At 36.6% G+C, this 21,951-nt stretch overlaps 1 protein-coding gene and 1 long non-coding RNA gene across 6 annotated transcripts in view; one reads left to right on the forward strand and one right to left on the reverse strand.

Annotated features, from left to right (window-relative positions):
* The window catches only part of PDE4B (phosphodiesterase 4B), a 601,639-nt gene that overhangs the window by 266,736 nt on the left and 312,952 nt on the right, over positions 1–21,951 (reverse strand). The window lies entirely within an intron of this gene.
* Positions 1–21,951, forward strand: part of LOC309641583 — a 308,049-nt gene that overhangs the window by 14,943 nt on the left and 271,155 nt on the right. The gene's annotated exons all lie outside the window — the stretch shown is intronic.

The following is a 21,951-nucleotide window of genomic DNA, read 5'->3' on the forward strand; positions in this document are numbered from 1 at the left end:
AGTTAAGACTAATTCTGACATTTCTCAGGCTCAAATGATTACTTCGATAAAAGTAATCATATACTTTAATTAATTCTACACTTTATTTAGCTTCTATATTTTATTTAAACTCTAGAAGAAAAATGTTACAGAACATTTTTCTCCTTTTTTTCTGTTACAAAATTTTCTTTAATGAAATGATTTGGATAAGCTTTGAACATTTTACCTTGTCTTTAAAGTTCAAATCACTTAGAAGTGTCCCTAATGTGTAGACAGAATTATATTTAAAATTTTTTAACTTTGAAATAAATTTAACCTTACAGAAAAGTGGCAAAAATAGTAGAGAGTTGTGGGGTACCCTTCATCCTTCACCTAGTTTCCCAAAAGTTAACATCTTGCACAATTATAGTATAATTATCAAAATTAAGAAATTAACATGCTACAATACTATTAAATAAACTGTAGTCTTTATTCATAATTTACCAGTTTTTCTACTAATGTCCTTTTTTTCTGTCCCATGATCCAATTCAGTATCTCGCATTACACTTAGTTTTAAAATTTCTTTATTCATCTCTAACCCGTGATGGTCCTCCCTCGTTCTTTGTCTTTCATGACCTTGATACTTCTGAAGAGTACAAGTCTGTTATTTTGTAAACTGTTCCTGAGAAGTGATGCACCCTTTAAGTTTATCCTATGAAAGGGTACATGATTTCAATCTATCTTATTACCATTGATCATTGGTTAAACTTGATCATTGGTTGAGAATGGATCTGCTGGATTTCTCCACTTAAAAAAAAAAATTACTATTTTGCCTCTGTAGTTAATAAGTATCTTGGGACAGATACTTTGAGACTATGTTCTTTCTCAAACCCAATAGTTTTAGCGTCTACTGGTGGATCTTGCCTACAGCTATTACTGCTATGTTTTAATGGTGACTTTCTGTTTCTCTCATTCTTTCCACATTTATTAATTCGAATTCTACTGTAAAAAGGGGCTATATGGACAGTTTTTTGTTTTTATTTTTGGTTGGTTTGAAAATAATCATTTTACTGCTTTGTCCTAGGTCCTCTGAAACAATTTTAAGTTTTAGAAGATCAAAGTTGTTTTCTTAATAAGGCGGGGTTGGTATGAAGAAATGTTACCGTGGGCCAAGAAAGTTAAAGCTTAAAAAAAAAAAGAGAGAGTCCATAAAGCAAATGCTGTAAGAAAAGCTTCAATCTCTGAAACAATTTATTTGTATTTGATGTTAGTAACAAAAGAGGCATACTAGAAAGTTACCAAGTCTTGATTATTCAATTATGTATTCAATGAATTGAAGACATTTTGCTAGGTGAGGAACTGACCATTTTTCATGACCCAACTTAAATATCTCTTCTCAAAATCCTTCTCTGACTTACTCTGCAGAGTAATTATTCACCCCTTTTTTATTGTCTATTAGTGTGTGCCTCTGATATTTGCTGCTTTTTATTTCAAAGATTTTTTTGATGTGGACCATTTTTGAAGTCTTTATTGAATTTGTTACAATATTGCTTCTGTTTTATGTTTTGGTTTTTTGGCCGCGAGGCGTGTGGGATCTTAGCTCCCCAACCAGGGATCAAACCCACACCCACTGCATTGGAAGGCGAAGTCTTAACTACTGGACCACCAGGGAAGTCCCAAATTTTTTAAATTGTATTTCAATTGTGGACGTTCTCCCCTGCGCTCGACCCCTCTCCCTTTCTCTTTCCTCCAAGATCGCAAGCTTCTTGGGATCAGCCACCTCATCTGACTTACCCTTGTATTTCCAACACTTAACCCAGGGTTAATACATACAGGTCTTCAAATTAATGTTTAATAAGTTCTCGACAGATGGATGGATGGATGGGCCAAAATACCTGCCCTCAGGAAGCTTAATCTAGTTATAATTTGAATTATTACAGGCAAAATAAGGGGGGCAATATATAAAAAGAGTCTGGCTCAGCCATTAAAAAGTCGTGTGGACATAGCAAATTCATTTACCTTTCTGGGTTTCAGTTTCTCCATCAAAAAAACTGATTAGATGATTCCTAAAGTTATTTTCAATAATAATACATTCCATCATTCTAACGTCTATTTGGATATTGCTGAAATATGAATACTGTACTAATATGTACTCAAAATGTCCAATTGAATAAAATTTAAAGCAAGTACACATGTTCTTTCTAACACCAGAACATTTATATATTTTATCTAAATTGCATCATTATATAAAATTAGATCCTTTTTCATATGACTGTCAATCTGTTAGCTCTTCAGAACTAACCAAGGAGCATGATCATTTTCTATCTCAAGTTATGGCAAAAGTAAGCATTTTTGGTGCCTTCCCAACTCCCCTGGAACAACATTTACCAATTATGCTAATCCTGCTTCACACATGCTGATGTTGTAAGCACATCGCCTCTCGTGGGACAAATCCATAATTTGATAAATACAATTAAATGCTTAATGGCATCATACAGACTTCTTTCTGTGTAGAACAGCTTGCCTTAAACTTACTAATAAAAATAATATCTTGCATTTGCTTTGCATTTTATATTTCAAAGGGCTTTCGCATTCATCACTTTGTATGAGGAAACGTTAACAATATTTAGGAGCTGAACAGAAGTCATATATTGTTGTTATCATTACGGTGATATGACAACCTGGTGAGGTAGACAGGGAGAGTGAGAATCATTATCCAAGTGTACAAGTTAAGTAACAAAGCCACAGCCTGGCCAAGGGATCACTCATGATCACATGTCCTGTGACTTCCAGGTATTGTGAAGGGTATTTTGTCCTTGGCCTAAAGGAATTCACATCTAAAAGCTGGTCTATAAACACAATTAATATGTTTTTATTTGATGAACTGACGATGAGCGGAAGGCTAAAGTGTCTGTGATGATTATTTAATGGCAACATTTACGAGTTTAAAAGAATCAGAATGATACTAAAGCTTTCAGAAAAAAGCAAAAGAAATCAATAAGGGAGGGAAAGAAGGAATGGGAGGAAGGGAGGGAGAGAGGAAGGGAGGAAGGGAGGAAGGCAGGCCCACTCCCACTCATATCCTACCCCTTCACTTGAAAAAATCAAGTATCTGAAAATGCTGATGAACATAAATATTTCAGGAAGCAAGGTACACAGATATACAAAGGTACTCTGGAGGGACAGGCTTCAAAGCGGTGTCAAGAACGTTACATTTGAATACTTTCTTGTCAAATCTATTAGGATTTCAGTTATCATACCTGTTGAATTCACATGAACTAGAACAGCCTTAAGTCGTGCTATTTTCTTTTGTTAAAATCACTGTCCTAACAAAAAAGTCTCATTGTCCCACCTATTTCAAGTAGAACATGCTTAGTAGCATGTGGAAAAATACTGACCTTTTCAAATGTCAAGGTACGATAGGCTGGATATTCCCGTAAAGGGAAAAGAAAAGAGAAATAGATAAATGGTCAAAACACACAGCTCTTGAAAAATCCCAGTGAAACCCGAGACTCCTCAGGCCTTATGTATAAAGTATGTTATATCACAGACAAGTTTCTTTTTCTCAAGAGCATAGAAGAAGGCATCTACAATACAGCTATATTCTCCTAAAGGTGATCTAAGGGTTGGTTATATTTGTAAAATTAACCTATTTATCAGTCAGCCTCTAATAATTCATGATTTTCATTATCTGAACCTAGGTTGTAGATTCTACATGTTATTTCATAACAATTTTTTCAATATCAAAATAAATCTTTTAGGTCTAAAATTAAGTGAGAAATAGTATAATTTCTCTCCATATTTTAAAAAGAGTCCATCTTCAACGAGGACAAGAACAGTAGCAATACTAATTAACACTTACTGTGTACTTAACAGGTACTAGGCACCGTTCTAAGGGTTTTGCATATAGTAATACATGAATATTCTCAAGAACCCTACTAGGCGTTATTATTATTCTATTTTGCAGATAAGAAAACTGAGGATCGAAGATGCTAAACAGCTATCTCAGTGTTGCATAGCTAGTCAGCAGTAGCTCTAGAATTATAATTCAGGCCACATGACTCCAGAGTTATTGTTCTTAATCTCTACATGATGTTACAAAGGTACAAAGGAAGCAGGAAGGAAGAGAGGATGGGAGGAGGAAGGGAGGAAAGAATGGAGAATGAAGAAGGACAGGGAGGGAGGAAGACAGAAAGAGCTGGGAGGGAGAGAGGAGGAACATTGGGAAGGTGGAAGGGAGACAGAAAAAGAATGTCAAAGGAAATAATTTAACTCAAGTTTCAAAAGGACAGATGAGCTTTCTCAGTGAACAGTTGTGAAACTCAGCTAGTAAGTCACTGAGAATACTTTTGTGGAAGTGAAGCATGCTAACACGCTCATGTGAGAAAGCCGGGAGAGGGGAAGTTGTGGCAGAAATAGGAATGCTGTACTACTTCTTTAGGACTACTTACCAAGAACTGTGTTAGACCCATTCCCTGAAAACTGCTCCTAAGAGAATGAAAAATAAATAAATAAAGGGAAATTTTCCACCATGCATCTACTAGATGCAAATGTTAAATGGCCAGTTTTCTTCTTGAGCAACAGAGGTTAAGGCACAGAGTTCTTGGTTAATTCTTAGTTACTCTTGCCTATTCTTAGCCAAAGAATAAACAGAGCTCCTTTAAGAGACTCATAACTCACCACTGCCTAACCTTAGATCTGACATTCATGTTGTGATTGGACAGTTCCAAATAATCCTCTCTAGCTTGTTCTCCATAACTTCCCTCAGCTCAGGCAAATTGAACTATTTATTATTTCTCAAATTACCCCATACTTGCCCACTCACATGCTCAGTTTTCTTCATCTTTGATCAAATCCTACATTTTTCCAAGTCCCAGCTAAAACACCCCTCACCGCCACTACAAAATTTCCCTGATGGTTCTACCTGATGGCCCTAGCCAGAAGTGCTCTTTCTTTCCTCTGAATTCTTGTTTAACTTTGTCTGCATTTGTCTTTACACTTTTCACTTTCTTCTTAAATCTCTTACATGGATGATTCAACATCTTACTTCCTCAGGGCAGACTGTAATCCTCTGAGGCAGCACCACTATTTGGTCTATCTTTAGAGACCTCATGGTACTTAAAAGATTGATTTTGAGATCGTGGACAAAACAGGTTTTAACTAAATGTTTGTTTAATTTCCACCATATACATTACACTATTGGGGGCATATACATAATCATTATAGGGCACACACCCTTTGTAGATATATAATGTACACATGGGGCAACTAAAATGACTTAAACTAAGTTCTAGACTCCCAGAGGAAATACTATGAAAACAAACAGTCCTCATAATGATGTCTACAGAGGTCCCAAACTCAAATGCCTGTAGGGCCCGTGGAGGTAGCATTCGTGAGAGAAGCCAGCACTGGGCCTGGTGCAGGAAGAAGAGGGAGGGCTGGAGACAGTGGAAGTGGAAAGTGAACCCTTCAAAAGTAATCACTGCTCATTGTAAACGAGCTGGAAATAGTTCATTGGTACTGCATGGGAATGCCAGCCTATTGTGCCAGAAATTCAGATCTTGATGTGCAATCTTGTAATTTTTATATCTTTGCAACTAATCATTATGATTGTTTTTGTGGTTTTTACTTTAATAAAACACTGTGCAGGCAAATAAAACCCATTTGTGTGCTGAATCTAGGCTGTGATCACCAGTTTACTGAGATCAGACTTGAAATTTTCAGGCAGGTGTGATGGAAAGATAGAAGGTCAGAGATCTGTGACGTTTATATGAGACACAGGGAGTCTTTTCTCTAATTCTTGCCATCACTACTGGGGTAGGGGAAGGAAGCACTTACAATAAATTTCTCCAGGAGACTGGATAAGTGTAAGATGCCCCTAGCCGTGATATCTGCACAGAAATTTATTGTCTCACCGTCCCAGGGGCTGGAAGTCCAAAATCAAGGTGTCAGCAGGGTGGGTTCTTCTGAAGCCTGGGTGGGAGAATCTGTTCCATGCCTCTCCCCTAGCTTCTGGTAGCCTTGGGTGCTCCTTGGCTTAGAGATGGCGTTCACACTGTGTCTTCATGTCATCTTCTCTCTCTGCATCTGTCTCTGTCCAAATTCCCCCTTTTTTATAAGCACACAGTCATACTGGCTTAGGACCTACCCTAATGATCTCATCTTAACTTATCATCTGCAAAGATCCTATTTACAAGCAAGGTGCATTTACTGGTCTTGGGTGCTAGAACTTCAACATCTTTTGGGAGAACACAATTCATCCCATTAACAGTGATACCATCCACAATCCAGCGCTCCTTGCAGAGTTCCCTCTTCTCCTTGAAAATCCCAGCAGAAGTTTGTGCCATGAAGAAAGAACTGGGAACTGTGGCAGTAACATCAGTTAAAGGGCAGGGTCCTGGGACACAGAAATGCTTTTTTACTCTGGTGATGCAGAATGCTGAAGACAATATTATTTCTCCTGAGAAACAAGTAAATATCTTTCCTTCCTCCCTGTAATATGAGGATACGCTCAGCTATCTGTACATGTGGCCAAGTGCACTAGCAGCTGTTCTGTGTGTCCTGCTTCAGATTAATGGCCTTAAAGGGTCAGGTCCTACCTGATTCTACAGGACTTAATGTACCAACTGCCTCTGTACAGAGTGGCTCACTGGCCAAAGTCATAGTGAAAAACACACTGCTGCGTTTCTGCACATACAGGAACTGCATGGTGAAGAGATCTTTGGAAAGCCCCTCCTACAGTGAACCCCTGACCTTTCTACTCCTCTATTTCCTTCTCAAATGTCATTAGAATTCAACCAAAACAGAGATTATCCAGAACCTAGCTGGGCCACCCAACTATATATCTGGAGATTACATGGGTCTTAAATGAGACTCCTCTGTTTCTCTGAGGCCTTTATGATGTGAAGTCTTGAAAACCCAATTCATTTCTCTGGACAAATTTTGCTATGTGTAAGATGAAGAAGTTGAAGAACATTATAAATAAAGATGAAGAAAGTGATACACATAGAGGGGAATAGCATTAGATGTTTCTGTGAGAATCCCAGAAGGCTTTACCAAAGAGGTAACATTTGAACTGGTTTTGAAAAAAGTAGTGAGGAATTCACCAAGACTCCAAGAGGGAATGAGCATTCCAGGCAAAGATAAAAGCATATAACACATATATATGCAATCTAAGAAAAAAAAAATGGTTCTGATGAACCTAGGAGCAGGACAGGAATAAAGACGCAGACATAGAGAATGGACTTGAGGACACGGGGAGGGGGAAGGGTAAGCTGGGATGAAGTGAGAGAATGACATGGACATATATACACTACCAAATGTAAAATAGATAGCTAGTGGGAAACAGCCACATACCACAGGGAGATCAGCTCAATGCTTTGTGGCCACCTGGGGGGCGGATAGGCAGGGTGGGAGGGAGGCGCAAGAGGGAGGAGATATGGGAATATATGTATATGTATAACTGATTCACTTTGTTATACAGCAGAAACTAACACAACATTGTAAAGCGATTATACTCCAATTAAGATGTTAAAAAAAATTAATTGGCCATAAATATAAGGGTTTATTTCTGGACTCTCAAATCTGTCCCATTGATCTATATGTTTATCCTTGTGTCAGTGCCAGACTGTTCTGATTACTGCAGCTTATATTAAGTTTTAAGATTAGGAAATGAAAGTTATCCAACTTTGTTCTTTTTCAAAAAATTTTGGCTATTCTGTGTCTTTAGGATTTCCATATACATTTCAGGTACAGGTTGTCAACTTCTGCAAAATAGCCTGATGGAATTTTGGTGGAGATTGAGTCGAATCTATAGATCAATTTGTGAAGAACTGCCATCTTAACAATGTTGGGTCTTCCTAACTATGAATGTGAAATGTCTCTCCTTTTATTTAGATCATATTTAACTTTCCTCAGCAATGTTTTGAAATTTTCAGTGTTTAAGACTTGCACTTCTTTTGCTAAATTTATTCATAAGCATTTTATTCTTTTAAATACTATTGTGAATGGAATTGTTTTCTTATTTTTATTTTCAGATTGTTCATTCTAGTATATAAAAATACAATTTATTTTTGTATATTAAAAAAAGATAAAAGTATATGCAAAAGCAGAGAGGAAAGAAGAAAACAAGCAAGGAATTTATCTACTTAATTCTTAAATGCCACCAACTCTGAGACAGTTCATCAATGTAAGAGATGTAATAACAGTTTTGTTGTATTTTTTTTAGAAAGAGAAGCAATAACACATTACCTCTGCATCTCAATTTTCATGCACACCCTATTTTCAGCAAAGACGATATATGAAAAAGAAAAATGTCCCGCAATCAAGAAAAAACTAGGTGATCTGATAAATTCCTTCCAGCTCTAATATTTTATAAGTAAGTGAGCTGTCCAGTCCCAGAAACTAATTCAGTTGATCAATGAGTACTCGCTATGGATAAAGCTCTGAGCTGAATGCTAAGGGAGGGTGGGGATATAAAATAATTTAGAAATAGCTGTAGCCTTGGAAACTGATCAAACATTGAGGTAAATTCTGTGTGTTACTACCACATCGCTTCCAACCTGTATACTCGATCTGCTAATTTTTCTGCAATCAAGTACAATCTTATATCTAACAGTATTAAATGTTACCTTGCCAGATAATTTCCATAATTACAGCTTGTGAAGATTCTCTGGGCTCTCAAGTTTTCTAATGAAACTGTTTTAGTGTTACAATGGGGTGGCTATTCATAAACAGTTGTGAAGAGGGTCAGAAGGAATTTCTCATTAACACTCAAGTACCTGGGTCCATGAATTTGATTCAAGAAGTTAAAAAAAAACTCTATACTATCAATAATCCTTTTTTTTTTTTTTTTGCAATTCGTAAGAGCTTCTTGAGCAGACCAAAGAGAAAGAATGCAACTAGAGCAGTTGGAGTTGTGCATAATCTACATCTACTTATCTATGCTGCAGCCCACAGTCAACAATTTTCCAGAATGTCTGTTTTACTTTACACACAGGTGTTTGTCTTCTTTTCTTCCTTAGATGTTTTAAAAGTAAAAATGAAATTTTTAAAAATCTGATGAATACACAATGAGAAAGTGAAGGGGGGCAGAAGTCTGTCATGAGCATTTGGAAGATGAAAGCTGGACTGAGGAGTGATAAATGATGAGGCAGGGCAAGAGATAACACAGCCTAGTGACGTCCTGGGGGCTGCAGTTGAAAAGGAAGTCACAATGAGCTCTAGGCTGGAAAACTGGAAAAGCTGTTAAAAGATTTTTTATAGATAGATCTCAAGATATTTACACCCCCATGCCAAATCCTCAGGCAAAAATCAGAAGAGCTCCTCTAAAGAATTAGACTAACCTGTATGGTGAAAGTTCCAGGATATGTGTGTGGTGCTGGCGATGGAAGGGAAGCCCAGCACTAAGTACCCAGTTCAATGTCCTACCCACTCACTCTGCCTGATTCCCCTAAAGCTAGACCTGCTTTTGCACACGGAATTCTAAACCAGCACTTTTATTGACTCATTCCTAAATATGAATGGACAATCAAAAATCATCACACATTTGAGGAAAGCCTAAAACACGAGAGAGCCCCAGATAAAGAAACAGGAAATAGAGATAATTTGACAAAGTTTTCAAAATTAGGTATGCTCATGCAAGTGAACATCCACCTTGATGAGTGTCTCAGCAGAAAAGCAGGTTAAGAAATAACTGCTCTTCCAATGTTTGATCTATCCCTCCAAATTTCCTGTCTTCTGTACGTTTGATGAACATTCTATAGCTATGCTCCAAGAGCCCTAGAACCCTTGACTAAAACAATCAAGGAAATACAGTAGAAATAGAATGTTGCCAATGTTAAATATTTCTTTGGAGTCAAAGTAGATTTGGCAATGTAAATTTAGAATATCCAGGGGACAGTTTCAAAAAAGTGATAAATATACGATCCTGAATCTATTATCAGGATTCCCTACACCGTAAGCAAAATATGCCAACACTCAATCCTTTCTGCTCAGATTCCAGCCTTCCAGAGCAATTATTTAATAAGTACATCTGGCCAGCTAATCAAAAAGGAGAAAGGGGTTTTCAGACAATGGATGTGCCCATTAGAAAGTCCTCAGAGTCTCAGCATTCTGTATTCTACAGCAGACAATTTGGTATTTGATTAACATGTTATCAATTTCCTAGGGTCTGATTAACTCCTATGCAAGTTTAGAATCAAATTTTGTACCTCAACTCTTGATGAATTCACAAAAATAATGCCATTCTGGAATGTCTTGACTGGATGGCTAGGTTACTCCTTGCCTGGCAATAATCCTCTATATTTGGTGCATTTTTCTAAAACAGTGATTCTCAATTTTGGCTAATTAGGATTATCTGGGGAGCTGTTAAAGAAAATTCTGATGTCTGGACCATCTCCAGATATTCACTTTATTTGATCTTAGCTGGGACCTGGGCATTGATAAGTCGTAAGTGCTTCCCAAGTGACCCAAAAGTAAGCGAGAGAAGAGAACCATTGCTCTGAGGTAAGTTATTGTGGGTCAGGAGTTTAAACTAATACTGGGCTGCTGACAGCCCAGTATGAATCTTATCATCCATTTTTGATATCAATATTATCTTATCAATATTTATCATATTCATTTTTGCTCCACGATCAGACAATTTCAACAGGGGGAAATTATGGGGAGAAAGATTGTTACCTAACAGATAAAATAATTTTTAATGCCTGGAACTTCTTAAGAACAGATTGGATGGCAAACTCCCTAACCTTGGAAGGCTTTGAGTTGGACACAATTCAATTCAATATTTTCTGTGGACTACTGTATGCAAGGAGATCCAAAAAATGAGTTAAACACACACTCTGTTTTCAGAGAGGTTTCAATCTGTTTCCTTCTCATTCTAAGCTTGTATAATTTGCACATCAATTATTTTATTTTTATCAGACTAATAATAAAATTCAGAACCAGGCATTAGTACTTTCTGCCTTTTCCTGGATTTCACTTTCATTTAAAAATCTACTTTATTATTTGATGCTTTATCTACCTCTTGCTGACTATAAAACCTTAAACCTAAGGTTTTAAGTTTAAGGCAACTTAAACACTCTAAACTTTAGTTTCCTCATTTTTGAGAAAGGGTTCATAAGAGTAGAAGTGCTTACCCTCAAAAGATTCTTGCAAGCATTAAATGCATTATGCATACAATGTTCTTAGCACAGTGCCTAACACAAAGTACTTAATAAATGTTTATTATTGTCTATCAACTCTCAAAACAATATATTCAATGCATAATTTATACCTCTTTTCTTCCTGCTATTATTAGAGTTTAAAGAAAATGAGATTTTTATTAGAATTTCTCTAACTCAGTGACAAGAATTCTATTGACAGTGTTTGTAGTGAACACATTTTTGTGTTTTTAAAAAGGGATAAGAAGTAAGAAACACCTAACAAATGGAATTAGGCTTGTAGTTAATCGAGTTATAAGTGTTGCTTAGACAGACATTCGGTGCACATTTCGTAATCAGATGTTTCATTTTCTTCTTCACATTTGGGCTCTTCATTCTCTTAGAGCAGCTGTGTAATTCAGTGATTAGAATTATCTTATTATGGACTAGCACAGTTAATGTACAACACATGTATGAAAATAACAGGATCTTGTATTAGGAAATGATTACAACACAGAGCAGCAACAGCAATTCTGTACTCACTTGTCTTGATGAAACCCATTTTTGTTTTATAAATCATTAGATATTTTCCAACTCTGCAAAATAATGTAAATTGATGTTTTCCCTCACAAAATGCTAGTTAAAGAAAATTTTTGATGGCAATTATAATTGTAAGTTGATCAAAAGCTTTGAAATACCAAATGCAAATAAAGCAGCTCAAAGCATAAGACATCTGGAGCAACACAGCAATGCAACTCTGTGATATTTTTCTGCACTGCGAAATGTTCTAGTTCGGTAAACAGTTTAACCTTTTTGTATGCTATTCGCACATCTGATTCACATCCATGGGGGAAAGCACCTTTCGGTGCTTGAGAATTCTAAATGTGAGTCCCAATTTTGTCTTAAAACTTAACATCAAGGGAGAGGAGGAACAAAAAGGAAACTTGGCCACTTCAGATGCTGTCACAATCACTAGAAACAAGCTGGAGTGCCATCTTATTGCTTCGGGCAACACTAGATTTGGAAGTGGAAGACCCAGTTTAAGTTCTGTTCTGCTATTTACTTGCTGTGTTATCTTGGGAAAGTCACCACATTTCTCTTGAGTCTCTGTTTCCTCCTTTGTAAAGTGGGGAGGACACCACATCCTCCCTAGAGGTGCTATGGAGATTTGTCGGTTCATGGGAATGAAGTCCTCTGTAAACTGAAAAACACTTCAAAATGTTTCAAAATGATAAGGTGTGGATACATCGATGCCAGAGGCATGTGAGGAAACGCACATGACAGCAGAGACAGAGGGAGACTGGATCTGTATAATAATCAGGCAGTATGAGTGGCAGCGGTATCACGCAGTTAGGTGCATCCTCACCTCCTTGTTTATGATCGTCATCCTGACAGGGTCAATTAAACGAGAACCTATGCAAAGTATCTGGCTCACAGTAGACAGCCAGTAAGACTTTGTTTATTCACTTTCAAGTACTAACCTATGACTTATTTTTGCTATGTTTATATGGTTATTTAATTAACTCATTCAACAGACATTTAGCAATGCTTCACTGGAGGGAAAAATTATTATATAATTCTATTCTCATTAAGGTTTGGGGTGAGACAGACATTCAATAAGTAATTTCCTCAAGTACATAATTATAAATTGTAATGAATGCTCTGAAGGGAAGGTACTAAAAGGAAGCAACACAAGAACATTCAATTTAGAAGAGTTAGGGATGATTTCGACCTCTTTATGAGTACTTTGAGTTTTCAAACATGTCTCCCTTTTCTCTACAAATAAACTTAACCTCCTAAGTATGACTCAGTAGTAATAGTTCTTTGTATTTCTCCCAGAATCTCATTCAATTATTTGCCTATAATACTTACTCAATGTATATAAAGTGATCAACTTGTCTCACACTCTCTCTTTGGTCATTTTACTTGTCTTGTATCCATCCTTGGATAAACACATAAATTGTGAGTTAGCAGTATAAAAGATTAGTCCTGCCAAAGATGCTGCGACCATTCAGTCACTTCATTATGTAGGAAATGGTGATTGTTGCAAACTCTGAATCACTCTCTTTTGATAGAGAACCATAAACAGATGATACAAAAATACCTGATCAAAAGAAGTATGAGCCCTTCTAATCAACTACAAATCAGACCAAGCCATATGGATTGTAATGAACATATCATTTGTTGAGGTACTGCCAGTGAGAAAGCTGAAATCAAGGGGAGGCAGTGCCCTTCTCATCTAAGCCTACATGTAATCACACCTGCAAATGTCTCTGTGACATAAACAAAGCCCTAGACTATAATGAGTATGACTAATCAACATCTGTTAGACACTGACAGTTATGCTCACTTGGAGCTGAAAAGGCCAAGAAACATGATTTAAGATCATGTTTTGAGACACTTTAGTGGCAACAGAAAAAGAATTAGCTGTGATTTTTTTCTTTTTTTTAAAAAAGCAACTTACTATGATAGATGTCCAGCGGCTGCTTCTTCTATTTACAGTTCTGTTGTGTTGGGTATTCTGCTTGCTCCCTCCACATGCCCACTCCACCCTTCCCCACTCTGCTTTAGGCTACAAAAGGATGCCCACCGTGACTTACATCACCTGCCTCTCTTGCCCCAACTTCTCTTTGTGTTCAGCCAGTGGGGAGTGGAAGCAGGACTGAAGAGGCATTCATCCTCCAGGCTTACATCCCGAGGGGTCAAGAGAACTGCTGAAAGGCTCGTCTCCTTAGACGGCTATCTCCACTCAAACTTGCATGGAACGGCTCCCTCTTCTCTCCTCTTGAATCTTAGGGAAGTAAGGGCACCACTGTTTCTAATCTGGGTGACTGAACTATCCTTGGTGGCTTCCTTTATGCACCTTTGAACATAAATCTTTTTATAAATCTCCTCCAATTATCCTAATTTGGGAGCACAATCTGTTTCCTATTAGGATCTTGGCTAACACATACATATGTAAAATTTTAGATTAGAGGAAAGTTCACACATATTAGTGTACCACTTCAGTTTTTAGATGAACAGAGAGAAAGTTGCTTGCTCAGAGTGGCAAAGCTAGTGGAAAACCAATACTAGAGGGTATTTTTATCAACTAAGACAATGCTATAAGGTAATGGTTCTTAAAGTGTGGTCCCCAGACCAGCAGCAACAGCATCACCAGGCAATGTGTTAGGAGGGCAAATTCTCAGGCCCTTCTGTAGACCTACTGGATCAGAAATTCTGGAGTCAGGACCAGCAATCTGTATCTTTCAAGTCCTCTAGGTAGGTGATTCTGATGCATGCTAAAGTTTGCTAACTATTATTTTAAGGTATCATTCTAATATCAAACATAGGAGATAAGAAAAAGCTCACTAAGTCAGACTACTATGGGAGAAAGTTCATTTCAATAGGAAGCCTAAGTTAAATAATAGTCTTAAAACAGAAACAGGTACATCAATGTTCATAGCAGCATTATTTAATAACAGCCAAAAGATGAAAAGAAGGAAGCAACTCAAATGTCCCACAGATGGATAGGTAAACAAAGTGTGGTATATACATACAATATAATATTATTAAGACTTAAAAAAGAATGAAATTCTGACACATACTACAATGTGGATGAACCCTGAAGACATTATGCTAAGTGAGATAAGCCAGACACAAAAGGACAAATATTGTATGATTCCATTTACATGAGTGCCTAGAGTAGTCAAACTCATAGAGACAGAAAGTAGAATGGTGGTTGCTAGAGGCTGCAGGGAAGAAGGATGGGGAGTTGCTGTTTAATGGGTAGAGTTTCAGTTTGGGAGTATGAAAATGCTCTGGAGATGGATGGGGGTGATGGTTGCACAACAATGGGAATGTACTTAATGCCACTGAACTGTATGCTTAAAAATGGTTAAAATGGTAACTTTTATGTTATGCATATTTTACCACAGTAAAAAAAGAAACAAGTGTCAATTCTTTTAAAACACCAAAAATAACTGCTAGAAAACTGTTTCAAAGTTCATATCACATAAGGCTTTTCTTAATGAATCCTGGTGCTCAGGTCTTTTCCTGTTGGTAAGAATTTGGCACGCCTTAAATCTTTGTTCAAAAGAGCAACATTTCATCATTTACTTATAAATAATTTGCTAACGTTGATAAAGTGCTTTGTTTTATCACATAGGTTAATTCTCATGATTCATAAGGTTACAAAGTAAGATTCTGCGCTGTCCAAATTGGTCATATTAATCAGCTTGTGACATAGCTAACGCCGCTTATCCAAAACCTCAAAAGTTCCCAGCCAATTCCTAACAAGACAGGAAGGATAACGGTAGTTGCAGTATCAGTGGTAGTAGCAGTAGTAGCTGTTGTCATCATCACAGTTGTAGTTGCGGTAGAAATAGCTGATATTTAACTTGAGGGCTTACTACATACTAGACATTGTTTTATTTACTTTATATGTATTCATTCATTTATTTTTCTGACAACTATGTGAGGTAGATACTATTAATATCTTGTAAGCTTCACAGAGGTTAAAGTATTCCCATTTTCCCCAGCTGGTTATTGTGGAAGATGAAAATACAGATGGTTTGACTTCAGAATCTATGCTTCTTAGCCATTAAGCATTACTACCACCCTTAGTAATATCTACCATGTATTTGGCACTTACTGTGTGCCAGGAAGCATGCTATGTGCTTTTTCATACATTATCTCAGAAAATCATACTGAAGAGTTGGAGACACGACTTATGGAGTCAGTCCATCCACTGCGCTCTTCTATATACCTCAATACTTACACGTTGGAACTCTTCCCATCTAGTTAAAGCTGCTTAAGTTGGAGGCAGTGAGGAGCTCCAAGCTCCTCCAAACACCTCCATTCACACTTCCTTACTTAGAAACGTGACAGAAATTACTATTTTGACTATGTCCATTGGCAGTATTATCTCAAACTCTCATCAATTTCTGCTCTTTATTGAAAAACTAGGTTTAAGGAATGATTTAAAAATCAGAACCCTATTCACCAGTACTGACCTGCATTTATGAACACTTTCAAACTTTTTGCTAGAACAATTGGGTTTACAGGGTATCTAGTCTTGGCAGAAGTGCTGGAAATTTACAGTAAGGCTAACTTTTCAATTGAAAAGTGTTGACTGAATGACTTGATCATTCTGCAACCAGACAAATCAGAAAATCTCTTATCTAGGAGTACTCCACAGAAATTAACTGAGTCATCCATGTATCATTTTAGAAAGAGTCCCACAGACTTGAAACCTGATATCCTAACAAAAATATCTACTGCAAAAATCCTAGCAGTGTTAATATAGCCTTATAACTTCACTTACAAAACTATTGCTATGCTCACTAAAAGAATTATCCCATCATCACCAATTACATGTGTATTCTCCAATATACTTGGCAAAGAAACTCTAAGAAATAAAAATAATTTTAAGAAGTTTCCTGAGACATCTGTTGGTGTATTTTAGATAAATCTTCACCAGGATTGTCTAAAATAGAGTTTTACTAACTCTATACCCTAATTACAATGCATTAATTACCTTCCCCTTTAATTATCAGGTTCAATGATTAGCAAAGAATGTTAAAAAAAAAAAACTTGGTTATTTGGGTCAGTACAGATTTCATTTCTCCATGTACCATGAGCACTACAATCAAGACACTGGGCAGAAAAATGGTTGATGAGGAGACTAATGGGACAAAGGTAATGCTGTGAGAACAGAGACTTTCTGTATGACCAATGGTTTGACTTAAAATCACTCAAAAACTAGAAATTAGGCAAGCTAATTTCAGTAAAAATGATATGAAATCATTTGTTTGACTAGATTTTTCAGTTGCATCAAAATAATTTAAACCAGCTCTATAAGTAGAAATTGAATATTTTGATACTATGCTCAATAACTACTCATAAATATATATTAACAACGTACTATCATTCATAAAAGATATTAAAATGAATGTGCATCTTTTTAAAAAATATCCAAATGAAACCTCCGAACATTTCACTATAAGTGTCAAGGTTTGTTGTTGCTATTGTTGTTTTATATTGACGTTTAATTCATAGCAACGAGCTGCAAAATAGCTTTTATTGTCTTGGGTTGATGCTTATACAACTAAGATTGATCATATTCACCTCGTAGCTTAGAACAGTTTTGTATTCGCCAGTATCCAATTTGTCTTCAGAAAGACTTGCTTCACCCATCTCATAAAACGTTTAAAAATCAGGAAAGTTCCTAAAGGGAAAAACACCAGCAAATAACGTGGTGTTCTGCCTGGAATTGAATGCATCTGCATGAGAGCATACCATCTTCTGAGGCAAGGACTCAACAAATAAAGTCTTTTTGGTTGCCGCACTGGACTTATCATGAATTCTCATGGGAAGGCAGGTATTTTTTGCTGTTTTCTGAATGATTGGAACAGCCTTAAAACTTTTTTTTTAAAGTGCAAAGACAAAAATAGTTTTAAAGTTCACTGTACACCATAACCTTGAATAAATAGAGGGAAATGTGCTGGCATTAACAACCCAAGTTCATTACTGTGCTCTTCTCATTTCAGGTGCACTGAAAATAATGGATGATGGCTATCCATCTTAATTTAATTTGTATGTACTGTGTAGTATGTTTTTATGCATTCACAGTAGGCTATGACTTCCCATCTTCTGCAAAGTAATGGAGCATATGCTTTAGTATAAACAGATTTTGTAATGAAAAGTGAATTTCATTCAGAGACTACTTGGAAGCCTAAAATGTTCTGATAGATTGCACAGGGGGAAATATATCTGTAGAGCTGATTCATTGGGTTGAATGGCTATCATTCCAACTCAATGTTATGGAATTATATTGTTTATTTATGTGTACTTATTGGCTTGTTTTCCTCTGTGGTTTTAATACCATACTGGAAACTACAAGTATAGAGTAAAAAAGGTTGCCATGATCTTCACTAGAAAAGCCAAGTCTCCTTCTAGAGATTTATCATGCTAAATCAATGTCTAAATTCTATCGCTATGGACATGTACAGACAAATATTCAACTTCACTAAAAGAGGAACTCTAAGGCCATTTTTCAGTGGCAGACATGCTGGCCCCATTTCATAAGTTTAAGATACAGAATAAGAAGCAGGGTAAGACCAGGAAGTTTGATGAAAGCAAAAGTTCAAAATCTTTTTAAAGTTCCTGCTTTTTGGGAATTCCCTGGTGGTCCAGTGGTTAGGACTCCGCGTTTCCACTGCAGGGGGCATGGGTCCGATCTCTGGTCAGGGAACTAAGATCTCACATGCTTCGAGGCGTGGCAAAGGAAGGAAGGAAGGAAGGAGGGAGGGAGGGAGGAAGGAAGGAAGGAAAGAAGGGAGGGAGGAAGGACAGGAGGGAGGGAGGGAAGGAGGGAGGGAAAGAGGGAAGGAGGGAGGGAGGGGGGAGGGAGGGAGACTAAATAAATAAAGTTCAAGCTTTTTGGAGAAATATGTTCAACATAAGCCTTGTCTCGGGTCCTTGAGCTTCCTCAAGATCTAGAGAAGGAGGAAGCAACGTGAAGAAGCACATGTAAGGCAGGATTTCTCTTACTCAACAAAATTAACTCATTTTAACCTTTCCATGAAGAGTCATAGTGATTCTCCAGAAGCAGACGCCAATTTTTAACAAAAGCAACAATTTACAAATACATTTCCAATGCACTTCTACAACTAAACTAAGTAATCCAGGGGAGGCAATGTGATTTTACTCTATTGCTAATAACAAACCTTCATTTATCTGTTTTAGAAAATATTAGTTTCATAGAGAATCAAAAAGAACTTTCCTTTTATATAATTAATTTCCTAAAAAGTAGACTGTGATTTATTCTCTGGAATATCTACCTCTAAGAGGAAAATGTTACTATTGAAACAATACTTAAGGCACAATATCTAAAGAATTTGGAGCCAAAGAAACTTGGCATGTTAGTAAACTGGACATGAGGTTTCTAATTTCTAGTCCTCGCCACCATTAACTTTGCGGCTTGGAGGAAGTCATGTTCTGACACAGGAAAGTTGGGCTCGATTTTTTTTTTTTCATTTGTAAACTGAAGAAGTGGATCTAAATGATTTTGCAGATCCCTTCCATATCTAAGAATAAAAGATATTGGTTTGCTTCATTTTAATGAACCATATTAAAAAAAATGCAAGTCAAATCAAAATATAGAAAGGAGATCTATTTTGTAGGCATTTTAGCAAAAAGATGTTAGAATAACCCCAGATATTTTCTAATAGGTTGAAAATGTATGATTAAAAGATCTTAATGGTAACCTTCTAAAACATCAAAGATTCTAAGAATAACAATACTGCTCACTTTACCAGCTATACTCACAGCAAAATTAATCCCATCACTTCCCATGTGCTGCTAGAATGATAATTTCTGATTTACAGGATTTAGTCTATCTGGGACTAGTTACATTTTCATAACATTCGACATAAAGAACACTCAGCTAGACACACCTATTCAGGGAGAATCCCTGAAAGTATAATGCTATAAATTCAAAGCAGAATAATGGTACAATGCAGAAATTTTTTCTTAAAAACAAACAAACAAAAAACCCTAAAAGATCTTCTTAGTATTTAAAACTACTAGGGTCTCTTTGAATTAGCTACTAGAATCAAAGTATAAAAACTCAAAATCTTAGAGTTTAGTTTAGCCATAGATAGGTAACAGCAAAGGCTTTAGGCATCTTGATTCAGCAGTAATGCTTTTGGGGGATGTGCAATTAAACTCTACACCTAGAATACCCTCCATACAAACAACAGTGAGTTTGGAAACTGTATTCTCGATGAGTTCTAGTGTGGCTGGCCAGCAGTGGGAAATTCTAGCAAGCTACAAATAGTTTAGGCTAAACTTAAAATGTCTGCAATCATCTGAATAAAGGATTCATTTATTCATCATTGGTTGATGAAGCAAATACTTATTAAGCATTTACTTTACTAGGCACTATTTTAGGACCTATGGATACCATGATAAAGACACCAGTCTAAGTGCCTCCTCTCACAGAGCTTACTTTGAAGTCAGGGGAGAGGGAAATAAACATATACATACATAATATTCAGGTGGTGACAAAAGCTATGAAGAAACATAAAGCAGAGTAAGAGAACAGAGTAAAGAATCAGTGAAGACATCTTCAATAGAATGACATTTAAGCAAGGATGGATTTAAATGAAGCAAGGAACAAGACAGGATATTATCTAGGTGAGTTGTGTCATAGGGAAAAGAAACATTCCAAGCAAAGAAAGCACCCAGTTCTGATAACATCAATAAAGAATGAAATTATGGAGTAATTATTCCATGAGGACAGAGACCACATCCCTCAATGTATTTCCCAGCACCCACCACAGCATTTTGCACATTGTAGGAGCTGACATGTGCTTGGCACTGAGATAAATTGACTAAATAATTCAATGCCTGCTCATTTAAGGATTCAAGAAAGGAAGAAAGGATATGTTCACTAGCTTTATTCTATCAGCAATTGACCTCCATTTCATCAGGGTTTACTGAACGCCAGCTATGTGTTCAGCATTGCCAACTATGTGTTCAGCATTGTAAAAAACATTTTATTCTTTTATTATTTAAAAATGTATATTCTGCTATTAAAATCATAACATAAAAAGGCATTAAAAACAAAGTTGAAATGAGTCAAAACTATAAAAATATGCTAAATAGCATGTATTAATTTCTTCTTTCAAATTGTTCAAGATTTTCACCAAGTCAAAAGCAAAAGATCTAAGAATTAGATTTAGTTCAGAGCTTCTTGGTAACCGAGGGGGCAAAAAAGTGATGGGAGGTATATTAGGGTAGTAAAATTTTCATTGTGTGTGTGTGGTTTTTTTTTATTGGAGTATAATTGCTTTACAATGTTGTGTGTGTTTTTAAATAGAAGGTGTAATATGTTTTTATAAAGCCTTAATGAAAGCCATAAGGTTTACATAGCTGAGTGAAGCCGTTTATGGAAGGGTTAAAGGAAAGTACTCCAGTTAAGATGCTTTTTAGTGCTCTAACTTGATATAGAAATGAAACCTAAAAATTTTAAAACAAGCATATTCATTATAATCTGTAGACCACCTTTATTTATTTTATTTTATTTTATTTAACATCTTTATTGGAGTATAGTTGCTTTAAAACGTGTGTTAATTTTTGCTTTATTACAAAGTGAATCAGTTATACATGTACATATGTCCCCATATCTCTTCCCTCTTGCATCTCCCTCCCTCCCACCCTCCCTATCCTACCCCTCTAGGTGGTCACAAAGCACCAAGCTGATCTCCCTGTGCTATGCAGCTGCTTCCCACTAGCTATCTATTTTATGTTTGGTAGTGTATATATGTCCATGTAACTCTCTCACTTTGTCCCAGCTTACCCTTCCCCCTCCCCGTATCCTCAAGTCCATTTTCTAGTAGGTCTGGTCTGCATCTTTATTCCCGTCTTGCCCCTAGATTCTTCATGACCATTTTCTTTTTCTTTTTTTTTTTTTAGATTCCACATATATGTGTTGGCATACAGTATTTGTTTTTCTCTTTCTGACTTACTTCACTCTGTCTGACAGACTCTAGGTCCATCCACCTCACTACAAATAACTCAATTTCGTTTCTTTTTATGGCTGAGTAATATTCCATTGTATATATGTGCCACATCTTCTTTATCCATTCATCTGTTGATGGACGCTTAGGTTGCTTCCATCTCCTGGCTACTGTAAATAGAGCTGCAATGAACATTTTGGTACATGACTCTTTTGGAATTATGGTTTTCTCAGGCTATATGCCCAGTAGTGGGATTGCTGGGTCGTATGGTAGTTCTATTTTTAGTTTTTTAAGGAACCTCCATACTGTTCTCCAGAGTGGCTGAACCAATTTACATTTCCACCAAC

Source organism: Balaenoptera physalus (genome assembly GCF_965194825.1).
Source record: "Balaenoptera physalus genome assembly, chromosome: 1".
Classification (NCBI taxonomy): domain Eukaryota; kingdom Metazoa; phylum Chordata; class Mammalia; order Artiodactyla; family Balaenopteridae; genus Balaenoptera; species Balaenoptera physalus.